The sequence below is a fragment of the Arvicanthis niloticus genome, chromosome 20 (assembly GCF_011762505.2).
Source record: "Arvicanthis niloticus isolate mArvNil1 chromosome 20, mArvNil1.pat.X, whole genome shotgun sequence".
In the NCBI taxonomy this organism is placed as follows: domain Eukaryota; kingdom Metazoa; phylum Chordata; class Mammalia; order Rodentia; family Muridae; genus Arvicanthis; species Arvicanthis niloticus.
This window is the reverse complement of record NC_047677.1, coordinates 38,376,582-38,402,931: the sequence shown is the minus strand read 5'-3', so window position 1 is coordinate 38,402,931 and position 26,350 is coordinate 38,376,582. Positions and strand designations below refer to the sequence as shown.

General features: G+C 38.6%; 1 protein-coding gene across 1 annotated transcript in view; it reads right to left on the bottom strand.

Annotated features, from left to right (window-relative positions):
• The window catches only part of Pcdh15 (protocadherin related 15), a 777,836-nt gene extending 761,297 nt beyond the window's left edge, over positions 1–16,539 (bottom strand). The window contains exon 1 of the mRNA XM_076917096.1: positions 16,195–16,539. The gene's annotated coding sequence lies outside the window, so the exon portion shown is untranslated. The remainder of the gene's footprint in view (positions 1–16,194) is intronic.
• Positions 16,540–26,350: the final 9,811 nt, after the last annotated feature.

Below are 26,350 nucleotides of genomic sequence, written 5' to 3'. Positions count from 1 at the left end.
GCTCAGAAAACTAATTTTTCAAGTTCAGTTATTTTCCTGGTCTATAGGACCTGCTTTGACATCTTTTCCCTACCATCCCACTGGGCTCTCTAACTCTGAATGAATACACACTCCAAGATATCTAACAGTTTTCTTCTACAACACTCCTCCCCTCACTTAAGGTGTTTTTAGCTTGCACACTTAGCAACAATTCTGAGATGCTGTTTCAGGAACAGTCAAGAAGGTTCTTCTCACATGTTACATATATATATATATATATATATATATATATATATATATATATTCATATTTTAATTTTTTATTAATGAAAGTATTTTGAGGGAACTGGAAATAAATTTCTGATTTTAATATAAAGCAAACAGCCAAAGTCTATCTCTTCTCTAAACTCAACACTATATCTCACTGACATTATAATGATTCTCTTCTCATCCTCTGCTGTGCCAGACAATTGGCATCAAAGGCAGCCTCTTGTCTGGGATCATCTACATTTTGTATGTTTTTAAAAATGAACATAAAATCTATACAATGATATTCTATGTAACATCAATATTGAAAAAGTCTGGGATTCTTGGTCAAGCATGGGATAAATCGATCAAGACAAAAACAGCTCTCAGAAGTGATTGAGACTAGTCACAGAGACATCAGTGTGACTGTCCTAGATGCCACAGAAGTTAAGAAGTTGTTTGTTGCCTACATTTATTTTAGCAATAAATAACTAACTGATACATGTGTGTCAGGTACTGATTTGTCTCTGTGTGTGTATGTGTGCACACACACACAGACACTCACACATACCCAGGCATGCATATGGGGGAGGCAAAAGTCAACTCTCAGTGTCTCCTACCAACACTCACCCTCTTCCTTAGAGATAGAAACTCTCACTGAAACTCCTAGGATCCCGTGTATCCTCTTCATCAGCTATGCTATTATAAGCATGCACCATCACATTACACATTTTAATGGGTCATAGGGATCACACTCAGATTGTCATGTTCAGACAGTGAGCATTTTACTGATGAAGCCATCTTCCCACTCCCATAAATGTGCTTGTCTGTTGTGTATTTGCTTAATACCTGATCCTCTTTTCAGTTTCCACATTCTTTAACATTGATCATTGTATCATTTAAACATGAAAAGTTAGTTTTAAGATCCTAAAGCACCAAATAGTAAATGCCTCGATGTAATAATATCAGCATACATAGCACAGAGAACACTGTGATGGTAAAACGTACAAAGAAAACAGTGACGGTAATGGTAATGGAAATTACTATGTGAAATGCTTGTGGGCATCCTTACAGACACTAATCCACATATATAAAAGAGATATTAGCGAACCGGCGGTGGCGCAGCGGCTAAGGCGCTCGCCTGCAGAGGGCGCAGGGCCCTCTGTGCTCTCTCTCTACCTGCGTGTTCTAATCCCACTCCCATTTGTCTCCTCCCGCGGTCTCATGGGGAAAAAAAAAAAAGTTTACTGGGCGGTGGTGGCGCACCCCTTTAATCTCAGCACTTGGGAGGCAGAGGCAGGTGGGTTTCTGAGTTCGAGGCCAGCCTGGTCTACAGAGTGAGTTCCAGGACAGCCATGGCTATACAGAGAAACCCTGTCTCGAAAAATCAAAAAAAAAAAAAAAAAAAAAAGAGAGAGAGATATTATAGCAAGACACATTTGCATTTCCTTCTTCATTGTATTGATGCAATGCCAATATGATAAAAAAAAGTTGATAACTCAAAATCACAACTGACTGTGAAAGAATCCATTGCCTTTCTTCACATAGAGAGGTGTATTCTTAATGTTGGCATTTCTTTTAAAGGAATCATTTGACGAGGCTCTAAGCAACAATTGCAGTTTTTCTTTGTGGATTTTCTCCATTGTAATCTGATCCAGGTGTCAGCAAGTCTAGTGTTGTTTAATAATAGACATCTATATTCCCTCACTCAAATGCATTGCCTATTTTATGAGTTGGGATACATTCAGTTTATTTAATTTGAATGTCTGCAAGACCCAGAAGCAATCGTTATGCATTTTAAGCATTATCATAAGTATTGTTAAAAGATCCTTTTAAAGAACCACTACAACATAGAGACACCTTCCCTTAGGGATCCACACATGCTCAGAATCATCACAGACATCACTGTCTCTCAGTGAGTCCTGTAAAACCTCTTATCTAATGATATCTACACCTAGAGGTTAATTTACATCACAAAAAGCAGTTGTAATATTAAGAAAGGTTGGTGAAGCACACCTAAGGTTATGATATCAGAATCGATTTGAAATAGTAACCGTCATGTACTGGCATCTCTTTTGTACTAAGTTTTGCCTTTCTAACTAGAAGATGGGCTTTCAAGATTAGCAGCTCATAGGCTCCTGTAACAGATCAGTTGTAGAGCACATGACACTTGTGAGTGAAGCCTAGGGCTCTGTGCACATAAGAAAGAAGGCAAGAATGAGAACAAGAACAAGAGTGAAATATAACACTGATTATATACTTGTTATATAATATGTAAATATATATTATTTATGAACTAATTTTGATGTTCAAACGATATAATTATTAATGCTATCTATTATAGACAGACAGATAGCTAGATAGCTAGTTATTGATAGAGACACAGAGACCAAGAGACAGAGACTAATAGAGACAGAGAGATATTTCTGAGTGAGTTAACCCTGAAGACTTCATCTTTTAATAGAAATTCACGCCCATGCCGAAAGAAAAATTTCATTCCAAGATAATGCATCCCAGAAGATGGCTACATAACTATGCTGATATCCAACACAGGGTAACTTGTGCCACGTTTATTTAGAAAGGATACAGAAGGCCACTACACAGTGATCAAACAAACACTATCAAGAAGATATCATAAACGTCAATAAATTTGACAATGGAATAAAGCAAGGGCTACTGGACAAAAGGGATAGATGGGTCCAGACACAAGAATTTGAGTGGCACATTCATCAGTGAATGGATAAATTGAAGAAGAACTCAACAAAGAAATTTAACTTGTCACATAGCTCAAAGGGATGTAAGATCTCTACAGAATATGACATTCTGTACCTCTAGGAAACACATACTTCTCATTAGAACATAGAATTTTCTTGAAAGTTCACCAAATACTACTGCATAAGGCAAGTTATAACAATTACAGAACACATCACAAGATACTATATATATCAAACTAAACAATGTAGAAGGCAGTAGCAAGAGTACCTACAATAATAATCCAGATAATTATTGACATTATATGTTTGAATGGTCAGTAGGTCACTACAATAATCAGGGAGAATTTTAGAAAGGAATCAAAATAAAATGAAAACAGTATACCCAAAGCCTTTGGTATAAGACCAATGTAATTCTGAAATTAACAGCAAAGGCCCCCGGCCTTAAAAACCTGAGCAAAATTTCAAATAAAAACACCCAAGGATGAACCTCAGGGTTATAAACAGTAAGAAGTCACTCTTGAAATTAGTACAGTCTTAGTTTCTATTGTGTAGCTGTTTCCCTCTGGGTTGGACCTGCTCACTGATGTCTTGAATCAGATCAGCTGTCATTATTTTCAGGAAACTCTTAGGAGATCTGTTGTTGGTTCACATTCTCATAAGGAAGGGACTGGTTTGTGAGTCTCTTCTGTATCAGAACTGCTCGTGGATTAGAACCTTCCAGAGGTCCTGTTTTCAGCACATAAATTGCCCAGAGGATTTTTCTTGGTCGTGTAACTGTATTTGAGTCACTTACTCTCCTATAAGTCATATCGACAAACTCGTTGCTTCATGGAGCCGGATTTGGACACAATCCTTCCTTTTGTCTGCCTTGTCCAAATAGGATCATGCTATTAAACAACAAGATTTTCAGCATGATTTCCACTAGCAAAGGAGAGCCAGTGAAAACCCACATGTTGACAAGATGTATAAGCCTTAAACCCAGCTGTATGGAAAGCGAGCTGGGTCTGTACTTGTGAAGGCTTAGGGCAATAAATTTCCTTATTCTTTGTTTCTTAGCAAACTTGATTAAGTTGAGAGTACCCATAGGAGATTTTGGATAAATAAAGTGAGAAAATAAAGCAATAACATGATGACATTCATAGCACTCTGGGGGGAAGGGAATAAAATGAATGGGAAAGGGGAAATGAAGGACAGAGTAGGTAAGGGGAAAACAGACATCTTGGGTCTCGTGAGGGACATGGGGATCAAACAGATGAAATGTGAGCTTTACATTGGTTACTAAGTATTGAGTGGCGGGGACAATGGGGTACTTGAAATGAATAGAAAGCAAGAGGAGAAAATATGGGGCAACACAGTTTCTGAATCTGGAATTGTATGTTGTTATCTATCAGTATAATCTAGATGCAAGATAGGGGGAAGAATGAGAAAGCCAGCAAGAAAAAGACCAGAGCTTATGTTTACACTTAGACAACCCAATGGATACGATTGGATTTTGGAATAAATTTAGAGATGATACAAATGTAATTCCAGCTGACACCTCAGGGCAAAAATTAACATTTTCACAGTGGCTGAGATGTGTCAGGAATATTAGGAAAGAGAGCTAATATTGGTCAATGAATCTGAGGGTATTTATGCCTAAGACACACATCAAATATGAGAAGTAAAGACGAGAAGCTCTGGTATGTATTCAGGAATGAAAACTTAAAACAACACAATAATAATAAAGACATAAACAGCTGAGAGCTGTGCTGACCAGGAGGCATAGGGACCTGAAGCTAGAGAATAGTTAGCAATATCCTGTAATGCACATCAAGGCATACAACCTTCCTGAGGTTAGCAATGATGACCTCTGTTGGAGCCAATATGAGGGGGAGCAAGGAAGCCATCCGTGAGGTTGGAAATGATATCTCAATACAAACAGTGAAACTTCTTTAATAATTTATTGATGGTTCACTGAATTTGAAGTTGAATTCAGACTTATGAATCAGATTCTTTACCCAGTCAAGGTCCCTTGGCAACGAGTCATTTCCTATATGAGACGGCTAGGAAAGGCATATGTATCCTCCACAAGACTGACCTTCATAACCCACAATAAGAAGCAACATGGGGCAACTCCATCTATTCCAGCAGAGTGGGCGGCTTGAAACTTCATAACTGAAAATTGACTTAAGGAGTAAGACAGTCTGTAATTGTTACAAAATCCCTTTGATTTGTCAACAATAATAAACCTCAAGGCATACACTGTAAGTGTTATCTAAAATTTGTCTCTATTGTCTCTCTCATTAAATTCTAACCCTGTGACTTTCTACAGTGCTGTAAGGGAAAGGAATTTTCTCATGAGCAGTCGAAGAGACTGTTCCTTCTTTCTATTATGATCTCAACATTTACAGTCAGTATTAAACTGAACTGTAGCATAGATGAGTGTAATTGCAAGCCTTTTCTAACATGCACACCTGTGTGAGTGTGCATGTGTGCACAAATATGGGTGTGGTGCTTGGAATATACTTGGCCCAGGCAGTATCACTATTAGGAGGTGTGGCCTTGTTGGAGTAGGTGTGGCCTTGTTGGAGGAAGTGTATCACTGTGGGAGTGGGCTTTGAGACCACTCTCCTGGCTGCCTTTGGAACAAGATGTAGAACTCTCAGTTCCTCCAGCACTATGCCTGCCTAGATGCTGCCATGCTTCCTGCCTTGATGATAATGGACTGAACCTGTAAGCCAGCTCCAATTAAACGTTTTCCTTTATAAGAGTTGCCCTGGTCAAGGTGTCTTTCACAGCAATAGAAACCCTAAGACAATGAGCATGTATGTGTGTGTGTGTGCCTGTGTGTCTGTGTGTCTGTATAATGTGTGTATCTTAAGCAACAAATAGAGGGCTGAAATGACAAAAATTGCAGTTATATAATTCACCAAGATTGAACTCATTTATCATTAGGTTCAAACCGAATCTTTCAAAGCAGCTTGGTGTGGCTAAATACCTTTAATTCCAACATTTGGGAGACAGAAGTAGGTGTATCTCTGTGACTAGGAGGCCAGCCTGATCTACAAAACAAATTCTAGGATGGCTGGAGCTACATAAAAGACAGACTCTGTCTAAGCAACCACAAATGGTGTATTTTCACATCTTGACCTGTCTCCTTTTCCACAGTGATGTGTCTGGACCATTGAGTGAGTGCTATAATTATTCTATAATCTTAAAGTTTATTTAAAAAGCAAATTTGTAAGAGTAAGTCTGTTGGTTACTCTAATTGTTATTTTCTACATACTCAACACTAACCCACAAAGAATGAAATATAGTAAAAACAACATCTGCCTGCTCATAAGTTCTGCTCACCCACTGAAGCCCTCTACCATGTTTTTCTCTCCTGTCTCTACTGACAAGGATGCGTTCCTTCTAGTGAAAAGTCACTTTCTTTTTCTATCTGCCATACAGCAAAATTATATGTCAGCCTCTCTTAGAATTAGGAGAGACCCTACCTGAGATCTGCAGAAGCCCATGTGAGGAGCAGCTGAGCCGCCCTGCTAAGACTTTACCCATCATTCCCAATTATAAAATGTGTATTAGCCAGTCCCCTAACCAGTTCAGTTTTGAAAGTTTAAAAAAAATAATAATAAATATTTGATAAATGAACATGCATTTGCACTGGATGGATACTATGTCTAAGAGCGGAGGGGGGGGGCTAAAATGTCATTTTGGAGTTTTAATATAAAATATTTCAGTAAGGGCAGTCTTCTTCCTCCTGCCTCATGTCCTGGGTGGAGAATAATCAATAAGCACTGTTAATTGTGACAAAAAAATATATCCAGAACAAAACCAAGAAATAGCCAAAACCCAAATCAAATCAAAACAAAACAAAACAATAATAGCAAAGCAAGTATTCATGATGTTCTCTTGTTGCAAGTACCTTCCAAATGTCACCTGCCCTTGCCTGGATCATGGCTATGCCCTGGAATTCCCCTGTGGAGCCTTAGGAGACATCCACAGGGAAGAGAGAAAATCCAAGAGAGCAGGTCTGAAAGTCATGATTATACCATGTTGTAATAGCTTCATTCTCATACATCATTCCTGTTAAAAGTGGCAAATGCTAGTACATAATATCAAATGTATAAAACATCTTCGAAGACTAGAAGGAAGGTTGCTGGGCTATGGACCCAATCACTGACTTAAGTGGGAAAATCTTGAGGCATGCGTATATTTTAATGGCTACATATGGACCCAATGACAGAGTGTGGCAGAAAAATCTCCAAAAAAATATGGTTTTCCCTACCCAAATGGCTGAGAGCAATCCAAGAATTTTTGGTAACATATAAGCCTTCTAAAACCAACACGAAGAGTAAGATTATGTAGAGAGTTGGTTGTCTACCTCTATAACTTAGCCCCTCATTCAGGTTTTTTAAGGTAACACGATGAATCTTTCCACATGCCCACTGTGTATGAGAGGTCCAGATACGTGGGTCAGCATTATTCATTTGTGGGTACCCATCAGTGCATCTGTGGGGATATTTCAGGATGTAAAACAGATTGCTCTCTTCAGTGTGTGCATCCCTTACCCAATTTATTGAAGGCCTGAATGGAACACATTGAATTAGGGACAAATCTCTATGCTTATTTTCAAGCTGGGAAATGGGTCTCCTGCATTCAGATGGGGACTTGGACCAAAATGTGCCATCCACTTTCTGGAATCTCTAGCTTGAAAACTACAGCTTTTAGGAATTACCAGCCTCTATATATGACCTGTATTTGTCTATATCTGTGATTTATAATCCACCATACATCTGTCCATCCTTTAACTATCTATCTATAATATACCCTCTATCATCTATCACCTATCAACTACCTGGCTAGTCATCTAGATAACACTTCTCTATCCATTTTATCCATCCATGCATCTATTCATGTAGTCTCATATTGATTTTTGTTTTGGGGAAATTATTCCTTAGTATAGTAGTGTTTCTTATTGAATGTAGAATGTCCAGATTCATCTTCCATTCAGCACCAGAAACCAAACATTCACTGAGCCTGCAGATCTCACCTAAACATGTTTTGTGCAAGTCATTCACCAAACTCACCAGGTGAGCCTACACCCTAGTCCTATAAAACATACTTAAGCAGGCAAGCATAGGCTAAGCTTCACATGCATGGAGTACAAGGCTTTATCTCTCTGTTAATGGACATTTTAATTAACTGAGTGGTATGAGAGAGCTTAATTGAGCTGAATGTTGGCAACATCTGGAATTAAGTTACAGATGTGGTGAGTTAAGGCTCATTTATCCCTGGGTGTTGGGGATTCAAGATACCTAGTCCCATCCAGTCTGTGGTAGCAAACTAGCCTGAGCCAGTGTTCACTGCCTTCTCCCAGAGGCTGAAGTTCTGGTGTGAAGCTGAAATCCTCTGTTAGGGGGTCAAGGAGCTGGTATAAATCCCCATGCTTGTATTCCTAAAATCATTGTCACGACTCCAGAAAAAAACCAAACAAACAGACTTCATTTATGTATTTCTGAAGATGAGGAAATTGTTTAAAGCACAGATGGAATACCTCCTGCAAAAGAGTAAATTAGTCACATAAAAAGGAACCACAAATGTCTATTGATGAGAAAATGAGGAAGCCAGAGCATGGTGTCTAATCATGGTATTTGCAGATTCATATGATTGAAACTCATGGTATCACTGTGTTTGGAAATAGGATAGAGTCAAAAATGACAGAGATGACAGAAGGAACAATGGATACTTAGTGTTTTAGTTAGGGCAAGTAAGGTACTAGATAGGTCGGTAGATAGATATGTAGATGATAGATAGATAGATAGATAGATAGATAGATACATATGTAGATAGATAGATAGATAGATAGATGGATGGATGGATGGATAGATATACAGACAGATAGATAATAGGTAGTTGTCTGTATATAAATTTAAAAGGAAGGGATTAGAGAATGATCTGTAAGATTACTCTTGCTTGATGCTCATGCAATGGAGTTTTGTTCAGATTGTCCATGTTTGGCAGCTAACAGCCATCTATGACTACAGCTAAATGAAAATATATGGAACTGTGCCAGAAACTGGGCAGAAAGCATTGGTCCTGTCATCCTCTTAGCTTCAGCAAGGGAAATGATGTCAACCAGATGGCCTCTCCTGACTGATTTTATCTCTGAAAATCTCTGCATCCAAAGTGTGTTGGTAGTTTATGAAACAACATTGGAATCTGACATCTTCCTCTGGCTTTTGAGGATACTCACACATATACAGATAGACAGACAGACAGACACACACACACACACAGAAACACACAAATAAAAAATACCTATAATAAAAGGAACGTGAAAATAAATCAATATCTAAATAGGAACCGCCTCCTATGTATATACTGTGTTCTATAAACACTAAGACACAATCTCAGTACCTTCTGAAGTGCAAAATGTGAGTGTCTCCCAACGTTACTATCACTTTTCATGTAATGTCTTCAATTTTGTAATGAAGACTATAATGAAGTATAATTACCCGATACACCGTTAAACTTTATTCCTAACTCTGACTCATGTATGCACATACACATTCATGTGACATACTCAGAATTCAAGATGATTCAAATGAATATTTCTCAATAAATTTTGGGACATTGCCTAAAAGTTTTGCCATTTTTCAATCCCCCCAAAAATATAAATCATAGAATTTCAGGAGAGCATGTATCCCTTGTTTGAAGTATTGGTTAGAATGCAGTGTTGTTTCATAAACTGTCACCCCATATTGGATGTAGAGTTTTTCAGAGATAAAATCAGTCACAAGAGGCCATCTGGATGACTGGTTAACATCACTTCCCTTGCAGAGGCTAAGTGGATGACACTGTCAAAGCTCTCTGCTCAGTTCCTGGCATAGAGTGGACACTCAATATATTTTCTTTTTCATTTAGCAAACTGACTCTAGAAACACATCAAAGAAAGTGGAGGAAAATCATTCAAACCAGACCTGAAGTATTACGAATATCCTCAGAGTCTTGTCAAATATGCTCCTGTCTGCATGAAAAACGATTTGTTTGGTAAAGAGAGAGAGAGAGAGAGAGAGAGAGAGAGAGAGAGAGAGAGAGAGAGCTCAGCATTGAAGCATTTAAAATTTTAAGTTCCAATAAATACACACACAATTCAGAATTGAACTCTGTCTGCTGTTTTCTACCTTACAGCCCGGAAGTGCTTTAATCCTTGTATTGGGCACATTTACACTTATGAACCAGACATACTCTGTATTTTCTCCCATATCTCTTTCAAATTCAAGATAATGCCCACACATCTTTCTCAATTAAAAATATCCTTCTGACTCCTTGTGTTTATGCTTTAATCTATTTTAATTTTCATTAGCTCATTCATATTCTTCGTTACCACAATACTTTCTGTCTCAAAATTGTATCCTTTTCCTCATATGGTTATAAGCGAAGCCATTATCAGGTCAATTGTCTTTCTGAAAAGTGGGCTGGACCACAAGGAGACACTTGCTCTCATGCCTCTGCCAATCAACAGCTCGTTTGATTTGAAATCCAACAGGAGGAAGCAGGCTGTCTTCCTGCAATATTTCATATTAAAGCACCAAAAGCACATTCAAGCTTAGAAAACAATATTCAGAGCAAATGCATGTTCGTTTACTGAACATTTATTCTTTCCTATACTTTCAGAGCTGAGTTGGCCAATGGACTTGCTAATGCATATTCTGTAAGTCCTAAAATGAAAGTCAAACAGTAATATCAAGAGGCTGTCAATCATGCCCAAATTTTATAGGTGAAATAACTAGTTTACCGATACCAAATGCTGTACAGGAGAAGAGAAAGAATAAGAAGGAAGAAAAGTATTTGGCTATATATCTGATATCAATGCTTCTGCCTTTATGGATTTATCCTAGGTGATGATGATGGTTAAGGTGGTGGCTATGATAATTAAAATAATAGTGATGTTGGTAGTGATGATGATGGTGGTGGTGATGAAGATGAAAGTGATGATGATGGTGGTGATACTTTGCCACAAAACAGTCTCTACTTGTTGAGACTATCCTTAGTCAGACGGCTTGCATATGTAGATTCCCTCTCTTCTCCCTCCCTGATCCCCCCCCCGTGTGTGTGTGTGTGTGTGTGTGTGTGTGTGTGTGTGTGTGTATTCTATGCCCTTTGCGTAATGTGCTTGGAGAAGTCACACAACTTGTACATGGCTACCAGGGCCTCGAGAATAGGACAAGTTCAGTTGAACCTGACTAGACTTTCTTTCTCATACAATCTCCATCTGTAATCCCACATATGGGAATGGAAAGAGCATCTTGTCTTCCTCTCACATATGTACACTGTACCTCATCCACCTTTCTTTGAACACGGACATCCTTTATTTTCTCCCTCTTCCTTCCATCTCTGTTGTTCTCTTCTTGGTCCTCATCTCTCACTTACTGTCTCTATTTTCCTGTCCATAGTGTTGTGTTATGTTATGTTATTTGTTTGAGAAATGGCCTCCATATATAGTCTAGGCTAGCCTTAACTCAAGTTCTACTAGTTTCTATCTTCTGAGTTCTATGATTTATAGCTGTAAGCACTAACCCAGCACACCAGAATTTTGTTTTATATTCCACTGGTCATTCAGCAGGCTTCTGTTTCTTTTGCTGTCAATCAATTTCTATGTGTGTCTTTGTCCAGGTCAGTTTGTCTCTAGCCAATATCCCTCCATCTTTCCTTCTTTCTCTTCTGTTTGTCTATAGCCTATATCCCACCCTTCCCCCCCCCTCTCTCTCTCTCTCTGTGTCAATTTTAATTTTCTCTCCCAATGTCTGTGGATCTTTCTGCATACCTCTGTGTATCCCACCTCTCACTCTGTCTTTCAACTTATCCTAGTATACCTTTTTTTCTTTTTGTGAGTATCTGAGTGTCTCTGTATGTGTTCCCCTGTGATTTTTGCCTGCCCCTTAGTTGAAACATTGGGTTTTACGGCAAAAGAGACTCCCATCAAGTTCTAAAGATGCTTTTCTGCATTCCAGTGATGTGAGCAAAGTTGCAGACACCAGTCCATTAAGTGATAAGCAAAAGAGGAAGCCACTGTCCTTGGATAAACAAAGTGCATCCCCATAAGGATTCAGTGGTGCAGAATCAGAAAAGGCTCATTCTGACACCTCTGGGAAGACACAGTGCAGTCATTCAGTAGCGGGGTCCAGTTGAATGAGGTACTTCATCCCCCCTGTACTGTCCTCCCCCATTCCGGAAACAGTGCTCAATTCTGTCTGAACCCACCCTTTCACTGGCCATGGGAATGAGTGTCCTTCCAAAGTGGTAACAGTTCTGCACCTGCCATGGCCTGAGAATGTTTACTCTCTAAAAGCCTCATAGATGTTACACCTCCTGTCAGCTCCTTGCCTGTCAAGAAACATAAGAAACAAGCTTTGAATTTTCTATTTACCAGCCTGAAGGAGAAAAGTGCTTTATTTTCTGCAGTTTCCTGGAATAATGACTACTTGTGCGTTTTGCATTTGTGGGATCAGTGGCTATGATCTCATATTCATGGCTGATCACATCCTTCAAACTGCTTGTGGGAGAGGAGAAAATTTGGGTCCATTTGTCTGCTCAGGTAGAAACTTATCTTGGAGCGGAAGTCTTGTTGCTGTTATTGCATACACACACATGCACATGTCAACCAGTGAATACGAGAAAGCTAAAACAACTGGATTTTAGATTACTTAACCCAACCACCCAGAGTTCCTATGAACGAACATACTTGGCCGATAACTTTTCTGAAAGGTGCACCGCAAATGAAACCCCTGGGAAACAGCATTTAAGGGGCTGCTGAAGTCTCAAGGCAATAATATAATCAGAATCTCAATGATGTCTTATATAAATAGTATACTGTGTGTGTACACATGTGTGAATGTATGCACTATGCAGGAGCATGCCTTTTTGTGGTCATGTGAGCATAATTCTCTGTTAATGCACATGTGCATATGTGGGTGCATCCATTTGGATGTGTATGGGTGCACGTGTGGGTGCACACTTTTGTGTCTGTGTGTGTGTGTCCGCCTAACATGTAGGTTCTAAGCATGAGTCCTATGACTTATGTTCAGACTGACACTGACCTTCACCACATCTGGTTCTGTTACTTCAGTTCATATATCCTGCCTGATGGAGACACAAGACAGGGTTGTTAGTGCTCACCTTCAAGGTCAACCCTAAGGAAGGAGGGGGTTCACTTTAGTTTCTACGTAAATGCACTTTATCTGTCACCACGTCGCTACACGAAAGTTAGTGATTGAAGTGAATAGTTCTTCTCAGCTCATTTTTAAGGTGTTTGAACATGTGCCTTTGGGAGAATCTGAACCTGCTGTAATTACTTAGAGTTGTTCTTTCTTTTTTCAAAATCCACTGAGGGTCCTGATGAATCCCCATAATTCTTTTCAATACTTTGCATTTAGCTCAGCATCATAGGAGCAGGAAAACCATCCACAAAGCCCCACAAGTCATCTTTAGTTTTCAGTCCTGTTTGTAACCTTATAAAGTGACAACACACACACACACACACACACACACACACACACCTACATCTGCTGCCACAAGGGAGCATGTGCCACCCACACCCAAGTTTTAGGTGAGAGTGTGGAAAAAAAATTTTGGAGAGTTACTTGTAACTGCAACATTTGTTTCAGTGATACCATTTTACACTATCATTTTACACTTAGAAAAAGCACTAAGATATTACACAATGTTTCTAGTACACTAAGGATTCTGGGAGGAAAGAAAACTCCTTAAGACAATCGTAAAAAAAAGAAAAGAAAAGAAAGCCAAAATGAAGAACAATAACCCCAATCTATGATGAATCAGTTAACACAGAATCACAGGCAAAATGGAATATTTAGGCAACATACACAACCTCTTTATTAAGAAGCAACATGAGCTCAGAGACAACGTCTTCAACATGAGCTCCTAAAAGATGGCTCAGCAAGTTTACAGCCAAGACTGAAAACATGAGTCCCATGATGCTCTTGTACCACAGGGGAGAATGAAAGCCCAGTCTTTGATAAGTTGTCTTAAAACTTCCAAAGTTATCCCATGGCATGGGCATGGACACTCATACATGTATTTACATTAAAATAAGACCAACACAAATGTAATATGAATTTAATAAGGAATTCAGCCTTTTTGTTTACATGATGATTGTTAATTATTTGAATGTACTCAAACCCATGTATTTCTAAGGCAGTATTAGAAAGGAGATAAAATGTAAGTGAATGCAAGGGTCTCCTGGGTTTCATTATTGGGCTTATCATTGGTTCATGCAGGCGTCTGCCATTTCTTAGAGCATGAACACAGGAATCAAGGGTCTCCTCAAGTCATATCTTTAATTTTGCAACACAGGGCAGCAGATCCTCAAACCTTACAAACTTGTCATTCCTGGGTTTTCGTTTTATTTTCTTTTTAATTTTCCTTTCATAAAATAGTTTCATTTTCTCTCATGAAGTACAAGTCCTCATGACCTGGTGGTAACAGAGAGGAGTAACACTCCAGCATGTGCTTGCTTAACATATATTTAGTGAAAAAAGTAGTTATTGCCATAGGTAAGCAAATTAATAGCTGTTTTTTTGTGTTTCATTTTTAACTTAGGCTAATAACCAAAATACTGGAAATTTGACAGTGTCACTGAAGGCATAAGTGTGCTTGCCTGCCTGCTTACAAGTATTGGATTAAAGAACGCTGATTATTCAAACTTTCAGTGTGGAAATATTAAGAAGCAGAATGTTTACCTTTAAGTTTATTTATCCTCAATTTTTAAATCACAGGTGCTTTGCGTAACTGATTTTATAATGTCCCTACTTACCGGTTTCATCAAGTATTAACTAACATATCTTCAATGTAAGAACGTTTCGTAAAGAGTTTATTTAAATCTCTTTCCGTGCAGCTTCCAGAGCCAGTCCATGGTTTCCTGAGAGACAGGAAGCAGGAGGCAGTTCATGAGAGACCCTCTCTCTCTCAGATCTACTCAGGCCCTTTAGTGATCAGTGCTTCCGGGTACCTTTTGTGTAAGGGTTCTAAGGATTGGTGGTGCTTGCTTGCTGGCTGAGGGTTGAGGAGGTCAGTGCTCAGTGGAACTGAACACCCATTAAACTGCACCTTTCTCTCAGAGGAGAAGGAGTCCACAGACAGAGGCATCAAGTTACTGAAACTTGAAGATGCCCAGGTGCAGATAAACTATGGCTCTAACTCAGCCACAGGTGAACAAAATAGAGGATCGCCTACCAAAGGCAACTCGTTGAGAAAAATCAACATCTTTATTAAAAAAAAAAAAAAATCTTGCCCATAGACCAAACTAGAGGCAACACTCTACGATTAAAATACGCCTTTCCTAAAATTATTTTCTTGTCTAGAGTTAAGTAACACCACAGCTTAGGGATCTGGTTTCTATTCTTGACAGACGGTCCTTTTTCTGCAAGCACGCCTGGAGTTAAGTTCACAGAATGCACTGCATGCTAGGCAACCCAGGCTCTGAAGATCTGAGCTAAAATTCCATTACTTTGATGGCTTTTTGTCCGTGGCACACATGTTAGAGTCCCAGGAGACTGAGCCTGAAGATAATTATTCGGAAACCATTTCCCCAACCAAAAAAAATTTCCGAAAAGTAGGAAAGCTGTTGAGACCATGTAGGGACTACCTTTGTATTATCAGGGAAAGGTCAGACTAGATCCAAATGCTGTTCCCAGACACGTCCCAAAAGTAACAGTTTCCTGCGCACTAAAGAGGACCTTGTAACATCCTTCAGATCCACAGTACAACAGAACCCAGCAGACTGCACAGCACTGCTAAACCAGTCAGCTCATTTATAAATTAGTACCTTCAGCAATGTCACACATAAAAGTAAACACTAGTGTTTGTTCACATAAAACACAGCATGTCGGGTTTTACACTTCCAGTGAGAAATAAGTAGAAAGAGTGATTTAGGCTTAAAAAAAAAAAAAAAAAAGCCAAACGAAGCAGTTATAATTCAAAGGCATTTATATATACTTTGGCATCTCCACAAAAATCACAAGACCGACCACTCAGCCATCAGGAAGTAAAGAGAGCAATCAAGCCCTGCTTGAATTTCCAGAAAGTTAGTCGTTGGCCACCACTCCTGTACACACTGACCAAACGTGAGAGAAAGTGATGTCACCACAGAGAGACATACGTCAAAACAAGCTCTCGAGGTTCTGCAGAGCTCACGGCTGACTATTTTAAACTTAAAAGAGTAAGAAGAAGCTGGGAGCAAGGAACTTACTTGCCTTTAAAGTTTCATCTTTAGTCGACGCCAGCCCATGCAGTAAGTCCCCGTGCCAAGACAGCTTCTGCACATCTCTGTACAAACCACCAGCGCTCGCTCACTTTAGTCTGAAGATGACTGATTCATTCACAAATTATGCTCTTGTTTCTGATGAGGCATTATTATCCACTTCCGTTTCATCACACACATTAAAAAAAATTACTGGAGATGAATAAAACAGAATCCCTTAATGTACTATCCGGGGAGGCATCCTATCTGCCCCCTCCAGGTTCGGAGGGTGCTTGCCAACTGCCTCAGGTACCAGGAGAAACTAACCCCAAGCTGCTAGCGGGAATCCGCAGGCCCTCTATCTGTGGCTATTAGCTCAGCACGTTGATCAGCTGGCTGAAAAGCAATTAGCTCTCCTGCTCCTCCTACTTTTACAGGAGACAGTTGGATGTGCTAAGCCACGAGGAGGCTGCTGAATGCTTTGCACCAATTAGGAGCAGGTGCTACAGCCCTGAAGACAAATTGACAACCCACAGTTCATGCTGCTGAGGGCTTTTTACTGTGCCCTGTCTCCCTCAGCCTGTCTGGTAGGAACTCTGCTCTTTTGTGTGGTTGTACTATTTCAATTAAACGAAATTGCAAAATTCAGCGCTTAGGCTCTGGGGATGATATTATTGACCAGGTAAAATAATGTCTTTGGCTTTGTTCACCATTCCCCGCTCTTTCTCTTTGACCTGTTTCTCCCTTTTAACCAATTTCTCTCCACAAATACAATTTCTAAAACCAATGTTTTCATGTCTGCGGTTCATTGAGAGGCAGGGGTGGCGAAGAACCACCCCCCCCTGCATTGATTTCGAGACTAAAGTAAACAAAAGGATGCTTTGATGAAAATATGAAATTGGGTATGTTTCTTAAATACTGTTATATGGCATCTTTACACTGATTTAGACTTTTAGAAACCAGTGAAAGTTAGTTATGGTGCGTTCTAACCAGGCTCACACTTTGAATACATTTAGGCTACAAAAGTTTTATACAAGTCACATTAAAACTTGCCAATATATTTCAGAAGGTATTCTGCTAGTGGGCAGAGTAAGGCAAAAATCCTAATTCCTCTGTTGCAATTCTGTAAACACCCAACCCCGCCCCCATGCTGTGCAAGCCCTTTAATCCCTCCCCCACCCCATCCCGGACCCAGGCTGGGGGTGAGGTGGGGGGTGGATTCCCATGTGCTAACTTGGACTGTAACCAGTGTTTGACCTAGAAAAACCAGACATTTGGTCACATCCCCAGGAAAAAAGTGATACAACCGTTTCTAACAGTTTGTGAAGAGTCATTAGACTGAACTTTCACTAAGTGACGAACACATTTATTGAGACCATTGGACAAACAGCTGCTTTAATAAGAACTTCTAACTGTAATTTTGTATTAATGAAAAAGTCACCCGCACTCCTGGTAAAATTCAATTATAAGTTCCTTGACGCATCAGAAATTCAGCCACAACACAGAAAAATCCCATCTCTTCCTTGTCTTCTATGAGAAATTAGATTATCAATTGGATGTTTCGTAAAATAGCTGACTTTACTTCTTCTTTTTTAATAGAAAAGAAATGACCACATCACTGTGTTTAGATACTAACAAAAATATTTTTAATTAGGGGTAGGCAAAACTGTAGTATCATGCAGAGTTTAAAAGTGAATTCTAGGTAAACAGTTTAAAAACTGATAAGAAAAGGGGCCAGTGTCTGAGAAAATTAAATAACATATTAACTAAGAAGTGACTCTAATATGATAATAATTTCTGTTAAACAACCAGCGTAGAATATTCTAGATTTATTCCCACTTCCCTTGTTCTCTATTTCGCTCCATCTCTCCCTCTTATAGCCCAGTTGAATTCAAATCTGTATACTCTTAAAAAGCCATGATTTCATTTCTTCAATAAAACTATATTTAAATTAACAAATATTTCATAATACGCCTGTGAGAATATGTAGTATACATGCATTTACTTTTAATTACCTTTTAAGTAATATATATTTTGGTATTTTCTTTTTTTTTTTAGATTTGATTTTTATTACTTTTATTTATGTGCTGCTTTATTTACTCGGTGTGTGTGTGTGTGTGCACGCTTGTATGGTTGTGCATGCATGCCATAGCATGTGCATGGAAGCCAAAAGGCAACTTCCTGGAGTCAGGTTGATCCTTCTAACAGTGTGAGTCCTGGATGTCATATCCATGGTATGAAACCAAGAACCTTCACCCATAAGCCATCACGAAGGTCGGGATATTGAGTTTCCCATTTTTGTAACTGTGTAGATACTTAGTTTAACATAGATGAATTTCAAGCTCCACCTTACTGCCATCACCAGTGTTTTGGGTTATGGAGGACTTCTCCAATATTGTAGCCTGAAGGCCTTGCATTCTGCCTGAGACCTGTATATACAGATAAAGAGGTTTATTTTTCTTCCTGACAGACATTCCTTGCTATGAAGAGTCCTCATAAATGTGAGGATTCTTTTCCTAAGTGTCTCAGACATACAGTGGCTGAGTTGCCTTTAGCAGATGGTCTCTTTCAGGAAGTACAACACTTAGTCTGGCGGGCAAACAATCTGCCACATGAAGGGGACATTTTAAGATGTAGCAGACAATCACAAACGCAAGAAATAAAGTCTACCTTATTTAAGAAGAAATGGAATGTTACAGGCTTTGGAAAAAAAACAACATTGAAAACACCTCTGAAAGTGAAAAATGTTTAAATATTAAATGAAGATTTTATTCATGTTTCCAGTCCTGTATTTGCAGCTAAGATGCATCATTGGATACAAAGCAAATTGGCAGTGGGTAAATTTCATTTAAAACTTTATAAACGAACAGCTAAATTTTTAAATTTGAAGAAAATAACATGCACCCTCTGTCTAAAAGGGCATTTTATGAGAAAAGTATGCATAGACATTGAACTACCATAAGACATATGGATTTATCAATTTTAGCTGTCAACTGAGCTACAGCACTAAGCCCTGATCCCACTTTTCCTTCCTTCCTTCCTTCTTTCCTTCCTTCCTTCCTTCCTTCTTTCTTTCTTTCTTTCTCTAAACTTCACTTTTTGACTTGTCTAATCACAGCTTTATTCAAAAATAGCCATTTGTATACCCAACAATTATTTTTACTTGGGTCTGTTAGCATACAATGTACATGTTATGTTGCATCCTAAACATTCATGTTACTGTATCACATTTTGTGAAACTTTTTTTCATAAATATATGCTGTCTCAATTTATATTTTCTAGAACCACGAAACTGAAACGGGATCTCATGAAACACAATGTTGCAAGGGGGTGGGCCCATGACTAGGTGTCCCCCTGAGAATTTACACCATGCAACCGATCTGGTATAAGAGGTTTTATTTAAAGGAAGGGAGGGGAATAAGAGCTTGGAGAAGGGGTACACAGAGGCAGACTAGTGGACATGTAGAAAGGCAGAGAGACAGGAGCAGAGCCATGAGGGCAAAGAAGCTGAAGGAAAGAAAGGGGGAGAGAAAGGCCTGTGGACGAACACGTGGGAACAGAGAGAGCAAGAGAGCGAGCAAGAGAGCAAGAGTGAGAGAGAGTGAGAGAGACAGAGAGAGAGGGAGAGAGAGAGGGGGGGGAGAAAGCGAGCAAGCACAAGAGCTCAGGAATGTCTATCAGTATGCAACCCTTTACATGGCAATCCTTTTATATGCAGCCCACACCTGAAGCACCTTGCAGTAGCAGGTGCAGACAATGATGTAAGCCATTGCTACGTCCCTGGAGGAGCCTAACGGAACCCCCTGTAAGCTGACATGAGGTCCTTTTGGGGGATGTCAAAACTACCCCTTCCCTTAATCTGGTCTCCACAGGTGTCTGTGTCCTCCGAGAGCCAGTTCTTCTGCACACTGTGGGTTTTTTTTTTTTTTTTTTTTTAAAGGGGGCAGTTAAAAAGCAAACACACAAAGACAATTTTCTGCAATATTAACTTCAAGAATGAGGAAAAGAGTTTGCCACCATGCACGGCTTCTTCTCTTGCAGAGGGCTGGCTGAAAACGCAATTCATTCCTTGGAGGAGCTCAAACAAATATTTATAGTAACAAAACACAATGTTTCTTATGGGCTCTTGACATTGACCTCCCTCCACACCCCCACCCCCACCGTGGGAAACATTTCAAAGTATGTGATTAGTGTGTAACAACTCGTGGTATAAATCCTATGGTATTCTTAAAGGCAGCCCATTGAGAAAAGCAAGATGTAAGAAGACGTTTTCCCTCTCCTTGTAAAATAAGGAATGATTTCTTGAGTCAATAGTTATTGCTAAGTAAAGAGGAAAAAAAATGCATTTTCCCCCCTCGACCTAGATTAAAGCTTCACTGTACAAAAGTCTCTGCAGGATTACCAAAATAGCTTGTTTACCCTAGGCAGTGTCTCCCTTGGTTGGCTGGAATCAAGCTGTTGCAGGCTTGTTCACAGTTCACAGTTATTGACAGTTGAAATCCAGAGCTGTTAGTAAACCACACAGGAACACCTAGGAACTAGAGACCTGGAAATCATCTATGCTCACATCACTAAGACTTTGCCACTCTTTCCTGGTGATTCCCTATCCTCCCTATAGCCCTTCCCATCTATTTACCCTTGCACTGTATCAAATACAGAAGAAAAGAGGTTAAAGGTCAGGATGTCTGGAAAAATCATTAAGAATCATGTTATTCTCCAGTTCTGTAGAATTACATTTGATTCCTATAAATCGGTGTACATATTCACAGACATAAGTTTAAAGAAGTCTTCCCATCTGGGCTCAAAATGCCCCTCGAAGTGTTATTCCGTTAAAAAAAAAACTATCACTATTTACTGTCACTATTTGGTAATATAAATTTATTTAACTCAGTCTTCATTTCACTAAGTAAGCATTTGTTTAGGGGGCAGCTCAAGGGGACCAGAATGCAAAGATTTTTGAATACTCAGACCAAATGGTTGCAACAAACAGCTAGAGAGTAACTTGTAAACCTGCCAGCCACGCAAAACAGAAAACCAGGTAGGCTAACTGTAGATCGTCACTTAGCCTCCTCCAAATCCAATAGCCTATCTCTGTAGTAGACCCCAGCTTCAGCCTCCCCTGCCTCTTTGCCCCCATCTCTCCTTCACTCATTCCTTTATCTTAGCTTCAGGTCCAGCAGCAAATTTTCTGGGAACCCCAGTGTCAAAACCACCAGAGAAGCAAGTAGACCACCAAAGCAGGCAGGCAAAGCCTCAGATTTTCATGTCCCCTCCTTTCCTCCAAAATCAGTCACCCAGTGCCATCGCCAACTCTACTGCAGACTACTTGCTGTAGCCTCTGCTCACTCTCTGTCCGTTACCGGGAACTGGGAGACACTGGTGAAACACCCTATTTTATATCTTCTGTGGACCCTGTCAGCACTGCCTTCTATTCCTAAGTATCGGTTCCAAATACTTAGAAACACATCCTTTCCAGAGCCCATAGTGGCCACACCTAGTAGAATCTCAGAGACATTCCCTACCAGGCAACCCATAGCTACCTACACTCTCCTGAGAACCAGATAGAGCAACAGAAACCAAGAAAACAACACACTGCTCAACAAAGACAAGACCAGATATCAGCAGCTAGAATTACAATCTTCCCAAACCCAGATGCTTATGTTTAGGTAAAAACAAACTGTCAGGACAATATGGGCATTCCTGCTTCCCTTGAGACCAGAACATTTCTCCAGTAGTCCCTGCAAATGCTACATCACTGAAGCACAAGGCAAGAGCATTAACATAGTCTTTGTGAATATGATAGAGGTCCTTAAAGAGGAAATTGGTAAATTTATTTAAAATAACCTACGAAAACCCAAAGAGTGACGAGATATGAATAAAACAATTCAGGACCTGAAAGTGGAAAAAAAACTGAGGAAAATATGGAAATAGAAATTTTAATACCTTGAATAGGAACCTCAGAGGCAAGCCTCACCAACAGAATACAAGAGATGGGATGAAACATTGAAGACAAAACAGAAGAAATGTTACTTCAGTCAAAGGAAATGTGAAATATAAATAAATCCTGTCACAGAACACCCAGGAAATCCAGGTCATTATGGAAATACCAAATCTAACACTAATAAGAATAGATGAAGGAGAGGAAACTCAGGTCTATATCCTAGGAGAAAATTTTCCCAACCTGAAAAAGTGCCTACAGTTGTACAAGAAGCATATAAAACATCCGATAACACTGGACCAGAAAAAATTCACCTGGGCACATAATAATCAAAACACTAAACATATAGAATGATGAAAAATGTTTAAAAACTGCAAAGAATACAAAGTAATATATAAAGGTGGACCTATTAGAATAAATTCTGACTTCTCAATGGAGACTCTAAAAGCCAAAATGGCCTGGACAGACATTCTGTAGACTCTAAGTGACCACAGATGTAAGCCAAGACAACTATACCAAGCAAAAATTTCAATTGCAATAGATAGAGAAACAAAGACACTCCAAGATAAATCCAATTTTAAGTAGTATCTTCCTATAAATCCAGACCTACAGAAGGTGATAGTAAGAAAACTTCCACCTTCAAGAGGTTAAGGACAACCAAGAAAACACAAGGAATCAATAATCAAAGGCCAGCAAATCAAAAAGAGGCAGCACATACACCACCACCACCACCAACAAAATAGCAGGAATCAACAAACAGTGGTCATTGATGTCTCTCAATATCAATGGTCTCAGTTACCCAAATAAAAAAATAAAACAAAGACTAACATAAAACCAGAAACTATCTTTCTGTTGCATACTAAAATATATATATATATATATATATATATATATATATATATACCCATACATTAACACCAGGATAGTCGTTGCCTCAAGGTAAAAGATGGAAAATGATATTATAAGCAAATGAATTTAAGAAGCAAGGCAGCAGAGCCATTCTATGATCTGACAAAAGGAAAAACCCACCAAGAGGATATTACAATTCTTAACATCTATGCAATAAACACAAGGGCATCCAAGTTCATAAAAGAAAGACCACTGCAGCTTAAATCACATATTGAACTTAACAAACTGATAGTGGGTGACTTCAAAACTACACTCTTTCTAATAGACAGGTCATCCAGACAAAAACTGAACAGAGAAATACTGAAGGTAACTGATTTCATAGACAAACAGGACCTAAGATATATTTATAGAACCATTTCACCAAAACCAAAAGAATATACTATCTTTTCAGTAGTTCATGAACTTTCTCTAAAATTGTGCACATGCTTGGACACAAAGTAAGTCTCGACAGATATAATAAAATTGAAATAACACTCTGCATACTATTTGACCACGACATATTAAAATTGGATATCAACAACAACAACATGTTTACAAATTCATGGAAACTGAACAACTCATTACTGAATGAAATATGGATCCACATAGAAATTAAAGACATTAAAATCTTTCTAGAATCAACTGAAAATGAAAATACAACACACCCAAACTTACAGTATAATGAAACTGGTTGAAAGAGGCAAGTTCATAGTACTAAGTGCCGAGGTAAAGAAATTGGAGACATCACATACTAGTAACTTAACAGCACACCTCAAGACTCAAGAACAAAAACAGAGAATCGCATAAGAAAGGAGTAGACCACAAGAAACAAAACTCGAGGTTGAAATCAATAAAGTAGAAACAAACAAGCAAGCAAAAAAAATCAATACGAAGAATCAACTACAGGAAGAGTTAGTTCTTTTAGAAAATCAATAAGATGGACAGACCCTTAGCCAAACTAAGTAAAAGGCAGCGAGACGATATCCAAATTAACAATTAGAGATTCAGGGGGTTTGAATAACAACAGATACTAAGGAAATCCACAGAATCATGACATACTTTAAAAAATTGTACTCTAACAAATTGCAAAATCTAAAAGAAATAGATAGTATTTTTTTAAAAATGAAAACCACCTACTACAGTTAAATAAAAGACAGGTAAACAAAATTTAAACAGATCTATAACCTCTAGGGGAATAGAAGTATTCATTCATTAAAAGTCTCTCAAGCAAATAAAGACCAAGGCCAGATGGTTTTGGCACAGAATTCTACCAGACTTTCGAAGAAGAGCTGATGCCAATACTCTTCAAATTATTTCACAAAATTATAACATGGAATATTGCCCAATTTGTTCTCTGAGTCCATAGTTACCCTGATACCAAGCCACATCAATATCTAACAAAGAAAGACAATTACAGACCAGTGTTGCTCATTAATATAGGTATAAAAATAAAATACTTGTCAACAAAAAGCCAATAACACATCAAAAAGATCATTCACCGTGATCAAGTAGGCTTCATCTTAGAGATACAGGGATGATCCGATATAGTAAATTCAGTAGATGTAATCCAGCATATAAACAAACTGAAAGAAATAAACCATGTGATCATCTCATTAACTGAGAAAATGCCTTTGATAAAATCCAGAACACTTTCATGATAAGTTCTAGAGAGATTTGGGATGCAAGGGATATACCTCAACATAATAAGGACAGTTTATAGCAAGTTTACTACCAGCATCAACTTAAAGGTAGAGCAACTGAAAGTGTTTCTGCTAAAATCAGGAGTAAGACAAGGATCACTCTCTTCATAGCTAGTCAATATGTATTTGAAGTCTTAACTAGGGTTGTAAGACAACAGGAGATACAAATTGGAAGGGAAGAAGTCAAAGTATCTATTTGCAGATGAAATAATAGTACACATAAGTGATCCTAAAAATTCAACCAGGAAACTCCTACAGCTGATAAAGATTTCAGCCAAGTAGCAGGATACATCAGTAACTCACAAAATTTTGTAGCCTTCCTCTATGCCTATGACAAATGGACTGAAAAAAAAAATCAGAGAAACAATACCCTTAATAATAGGCTCAAAATATATAAAATACTTTGAGGTAACTCTAGTCAAGCAAGTGAAGACTTGTATGATAAAACGTTTAAGACACCAAAGAAAGAAATTAAAGAAGATATCAGAAGATACAAAGATCTCCCATGCTTATGTATCATTAGGTTTCATATTGCAAAAATGGCCATCCAACCAAAAGCATTAAATAGACTTAATGCAATTACCATCAAAATTCTAATTCAATTCTTCACAATTGTCTTAAGAGGACAATTTTCTGCTTCACATAGAAACATAAAAATCTTAGGACTGCTAAAACAATTTTGAATAATTAATGAACTGCTGGAGACATCACCATCCTAGGTCTGGGTTACCTCACTCAGGATGAATTTTTCTAGATCCATCCATTTACCTGCAAAATTTCATCTCAGGAGGCATAAAGACAGATAACCATTATAAAACATTTTTGCATGCCATGTCTAATGTGAAGACATTTTATGCCTGGCTTATGGTTACTTCACCAAGATCGCTACAAAGAAAAAATAATCAGACTTAGCAAAATATCTTATTTTAAATATGATAATTAGATTACTAATTGGATCACTCCCAGGTCTTACATGTTAGCTGTTTGAATACATTGTTTCTATAAAACAACAACAACAAAAAACCCAATGTATTATTGTAGCACACACTATTTCTCATTGTGTGGGGAGAGTTCACATGGTAGGAGCATGGCAGCAGTGGGCTTTCCTCTCAAGTTAACTAAAGAATAGTTTATGTGCAAGCCCATTCAAGTCACTTGGTGAAAACAATTGAATTATAACTATTTGACTGGCTTGATTTTTAATAGCTCAGCTAGAAGCTATTCTGGGGAGCTAGAAGCTATAAATTCTGTTCTGTCTCTGTGTTCCACAGATTCCCCCTCTGGAGAGTTATATTAAAGCCACCAGAAGACTTACGTGAACCATCAGTAAACTTTACTCCCATACTGCAACATAAGAATATTGCATGGGTGATATTGCAGTCACTTGTGTTTTATCATGAGAAAGTTGTGGGCTCTCCCCATAATATGGAGAAGGAAACTCGAGGTGCATCAGTATGCTTGACTTTGAAATTTCAGTGAGATGGTGTCATGATGGACAAAGTTCCCAGTCAGCTTCAGTGTTTCCAAAAAATCATCACCAACGTATTGTGATGTTTTAAGTGATTTTTACAATTTTACAATGTTGGATATGTCCCATGGAACATGGGTTATGCACACCTATAGGTGCCCTCTTAGAATTTTAC